Consider the following 5304-nt stretch of genomic DNA (forward strand, 5'->3'; position numbering starts at 1 on the left):
TTAATAGCCCGTGAATGTTATGCAATCATGCATGTGTACATATACTTTTGTTTTGTTAGTAAAGTTTGAACTGTTCCTGCTTAATTACAGGAACAGACCACATTACAACACATCCTACACACCATGAGGACTGACCTCTTGACCTGAGCTCTGGCTTTCCTTTTTTGGCTTTGGTACAGAAGAGGATCCCCCCCAGACTGGAAGGTCCAGTGCTCACATGGATAGAACAGGCGAACACGCAGACGTCCTGAATGTCATTTCTGCCTCTCAGACAGCCTCCTTCACCCAGCTTAGGTCTCTTAATCCACGCTTATCTGTTCTTTCCTCCGGGAGAGTCCTCTCAAACTCTCTACCACCAAATCAAAAACACATTACGTTTCACTCAACCTGTTGCCAGCCTGCTCTGAACCGAGAGCTGCACAAGGATACGATGGAGGTCAAGTGGTAGGCATCAAGCAAAGAAAATGAGGAAATGAGTAAAGTGAGTTACGACGCAACAAGTCTGGGGTAAACAAAGGAATAAATCAATTTAGATGAGTGCTGACAAGCCAGAATAATATGCTCTGGGACAAGCAATTGATGATGAACCACCTAAACATTGCTGTACCCTGTATCCAAATCTTATCACCTAACTAAGCAGCACGGGTCGGGCTCTTCCTTCAACAAACATCCTCCACTAATTTTGCCCTGAAGCCGTATATGTTTCTAGTTCTACACTTACTTCCTCTCCCTTCTCTGGTGTGTTAAGAACTGTTATCAGGTATTAGGAGCCAGCTGAGACACCATATGGACGTTCAGCAGTAAGATCAGGTGCACAAGATGCAGCAACACCTGGAGGGATAAAACTTGCAAATTTCCTTCCATCTGGACTCTTGCAATGTCACTTCCGAGTCGTACTTAATATGTGTCTCCTGCATAAATAAATTATATCGGAGACAGCACGTCATGGAAGTTTTTAGCCATGCTAGCAGCATGGCTCAAGGGATGCCAACATTGGTAGGTCCAACAGTTTCAACAACTCCAGCAATACAGATATTCATGGTCCCAAGAGGATGGATGCTATTGACTTTGTTGATCCTCTGACTTTTCTTCAAGTGCCACGTCAAGTTCACATTTGTGGTTTTGCGTGAAACCATCAGCTCCACTTCTACGTTGCGTGTAGTGGTAACTAGCAAATATTAGCATGCTAAAATGCTAAACTAAGATGGTGGGCACTTTAAACAACGTCAGCACGTTAGCTCTTGGTTTTGCTTGTTCACATGAAGTTGTTTTCAATCCCCAATACACTAACAGTTTCATCCCTTTATCCCCCTCTACATGCTGAAGTCTGGTGGAGCTTTGATGGCTTTATTTGTTTTATACATGATTTTAATCAGGTCTTGCCTTCCTACTGATTTTCCACTGTCCTATATATCAAATCCATTTCATCATGAGCAGCTCAATTCAGTAAATCCCCTGTTAGTTCAGATTGTGTGTGTGTTTTTGTGAATGTGCCTGTACTGCACTTATAGACCATGTGTGTGTGTGTGTGTGTGTGTGTGTGTGTGTGTGTGTGTGTGTGTGTGCGTGGATGTAGTGGAGCGAGAAAGACAAATAAAAGTGACCCAGAGTTTGTTTTTTTTTGTTTTTTTTTTATTCATTCACTCTCCATGTATTTGGAGCGGTCAAATAAGAGCATTACATCACTAAATCACTACGAGAGGTGCATCATCCTGCTCCACTCAGAGCTGACCTCTTTCTAAAGTCTTCATCACTGCTCTCTCTGTTTTTGTACCCTCTCCTCCCCATGCCATCTCCCTCTCCTTTGACTAATGCCCTCTTTTACTTCCTCTCTTTGTTCTTTTTTAATTTTATCCAATCATGGAGTCTATCTACCACTGTGCTTTATCTACTTTTAATTTAATTCCTCTTGTCAAGCTTACTGTCACCTTTCTGGGTACCCCACATCCCCTTCCTCTGCCACCCTCTGCCCAGGATAATAGGCTGATCCGTGGTATGACGCACATAGCTCTGTCTCCAGGGGGGCTTTTGCACACACAAGCATTCATAAAGGCTCTGTGTAACCTGCTGTGCAGACACAAGCAGTGGCCAGGTATTTACATCTTGAGATAAGTGACACCACAGAACTGTATCAGCAGCTCTGCTGATAGTATAATACACTGCGCATTCTTTAGCAGAAAAGACTTTTGTTACTTTAATGAATGGTGATCATAAAAACAGATTATTGTATAGCCACCAGGACTACAGAACGGTGTCGCATATGAAGAACACTTAGTTTTAAGCGTACAAGCTAAAAACAAAACAACAAAAACAAAAAAAACTATAAATTGCAAAGCTTTACACCACTTTCAAATCATATTGTTCAGAACATAATTACAAGGTAACAAGTTGGAAAATTTCACAACCCAGTTATGATTCTTAGTCAGAGATACTGTGAATTTTTGACTGACTCTAATATCCCTACAGAAGTGTCAACAAACGTGGCAAATTTGAGGCAAAGCTTTTTTTAAAATTTAGTTTCCATTTAGGGAAATGCGCTGTTTTCTTTCTTGCTGAGAGTTAGATGAGCAAATTCATACCACTCTCATGTCTGTATGCTAAATATGAAGCTACTGCTAGCAGTCAGTTAGTTTAGCTTAGCTTAGCCTAAAAACTGGAAAGAGAGGGAAACAGCCAACCTGGCTCTGCCCAAAGGCACTTGTGCTTTATCAAACACCTACAAACATGTAACACAACAAAAGTAGCAACAAAAGTGGCTAATTTGGTTGATTTAAATGGTGTGACTACAAAGCTATTCATTTTTGTTTTGTTTTTGGCTTTGTTAATAACAAGCTTAGTGACTTGGTTTCGGGTGATATTAGCGAACAACAGATCGATCGCAAACACAAGTACTACTCTCTGGCTCAGTGGACTACAGTTGAAAGCACGGACACTTTGATATGTGTTTGTTATCAGTGTTTCTCAAGACGTTAAGAAAGCCTCTAACCATGCTGTTAGTCAGTATTTTTCAGCCCTGCTATCAACTAGCTTGTGTGTCCGGCTCAAAGATAAACCAGGAGAAACAACCTGTACCAATCTGCGGTTTACTGGGTAATGTTTCTTTCACATAATGCTATCTTTGCACATGGCGTGCAATTTAAGAATATAAAATTTGCTTTGTTAAAAATTACATAACTGCTATCATCAGCTGGTAAACAGATAATTTTGTCTTATTTGTTGTTTTGAGTCTAAGCTAAAGAGAGTCAGAGTTATTCATTTTAATGCTGCCCATGTCGTGCTTTCTTCTATGAGAGGAAAGTGTACAAAAATCATTATCAATCAAGCATTTTCCAGCTTTCTGGCACCTTCAGGGCCTGTAACACTAAACCGCTACTGTGGAAAAGCATCCAGATGAAGGAAACATTTCAGCCACCCTATAATACTGAGCCAATTTTCTGTCAAAAATTGGGGTTACTTTCCAGTTCAAAATATATGAAACACTTTGACGTTGGAACATCTCAAATTAATGACATATTATCACGGATAAATATAATTTATATGGGAATTCAAAACACAAACCCTACAACATGAGTGAGAAATGAGTGAGTATTTGTGAGTGAGAGATTTGTAAGGCCCTCATCACGGAAATTGTTTGTTTAAGGAGGGCTGCTGCTGGACCTCCTGGATGATAGCTTGACGCACAAGCTCACGAGGACAGCCCCCGCCTGCCAAAGTCAACAAGCGTAGACAGACCAGCGTTAATTGCCAAAGAAGAATGGTACCCCTGTCCTCCACAAGACAGTGACACCAAATGATCGGACAAAGGAGCTTTTCACAGTCTGTTGAACGCTTTAAAAGTAAGGAGCAAAATAAATGGATAAATGGACTGAGATCAGAGAGTGGAACATCAACCCCAGGTAGTCTGTCAGTGGTGTGTGTATGTGCATATGCTTAAAACCATCATTGGCCGCCAAATGTTTCACAGATATACAGTAAGATTAAGCCCAGTTTAAACATTGATTTTCCCATAATGAGAATGAGAAAATGAGCAAGAAAATAAGAATCACATATGTCATAAAGTCTCATGCACATCACAGTTTCAGAACAGCAAGTACTACATCATTACCTCACAGCAGACCTGAACTAAACTGCTTTTGCTGTGGGTCTGAAAGCTATTGTTTGCTAATGTGTGGAGTATATGTGTATTGCATAAGCTGAAATGTGTTTCTGTGGTGATTATGAAAGCCAGTTGCAGTACAAGCTGTGTCAGAGATTGGACATGGATGCAGGAGGCAGCTATTGAGAGCCAGTGGAGGGAGCAGAAGGGGAGTGACCTGAGAGAAATTGCAAACAATCAGGACAGCAACATTCAGACAATATTCATAACTATATGTGCATGTATATCAGGTATTATTCAAGAGGTGTGTAATAGTTTAAAGGGCATTTAATTACCATTGTTCCGATATTTACATCAGTCATTAAAACTGGTAATGTCAATAATATATTAAAAATGTTGAGCATGTTATGTACTCACTTTGTACGTTTAATATATCAAATAATATTTGTATCCTCACTGAAGCCTTATTTGCATCAGGAACGTTTCTGTGCCAACTCATGTATACCCTTTCCTAGTAAAAAAAACCAGGACGTCATCCCTGGCTTCCCATCCACCTACACTTCCGGCTGTGTTGACCAAGCTGAAGACCCTGCAGCCATGAGGTTTCTGCAGTGTTGGGCCGCATGAACACTTCAACTTTCAAGGTTTCAAATGTACAAAGCCACATTTATGGTTGTGTTTGTCCTTACTGTGCAAACACTTGGAACTCTTATCAAAAGTTTACCAATGACACATTTGATTTTACCAGTCTTGTTAACACAATTTATGTCCCATTTTAATAATAAAAAAAATGACGCCAGAATTACAAAACGTAATAACTTATTACATTGTACACAAAAGCCTTATTATGTTAAGGACTCAATAGGTTATTACATTATTGGTTTTAAGTGCAATTTTTAGCCACACTGCTGATATGGATGGTATGGATGCAACAACTCCTCCAACCTCAACACCCGAATAGGTCATTTGTCCCTACCCGACCCATAGGGGCATCTCCTGGAATAGTAAGCCAATGGGGACAGGCGTACCGGACCTTCATAGTCATGGTTACAATAATAAACATGCGGTAGAGCTAATGGAACGGTCATGGTTTGGTTACTTTTAGGCACAAAAACAACTTGGTAAGGTTTTGGAAAAGATCATGGTTTGGGTTAAAATAAATACTTCCATATGGTTAGAGGACCTTCGTCATCATGATTACAATAATA

This window comes from Xiphias gladius, chromosome 16 (assembly GCF_016859285.1).
Source record: "Xiphias gladius isolate SHS-SW01 ecotype Sanya breed wild chromosome 16, ASM1685928v1, whole genome shotgun sequence".
NCBI lineage: Eukaryota > Metazoa > Chordata > Actinopteri > Istiophoriformes > Xiphiidae > Xiphias > Xiphias gladius.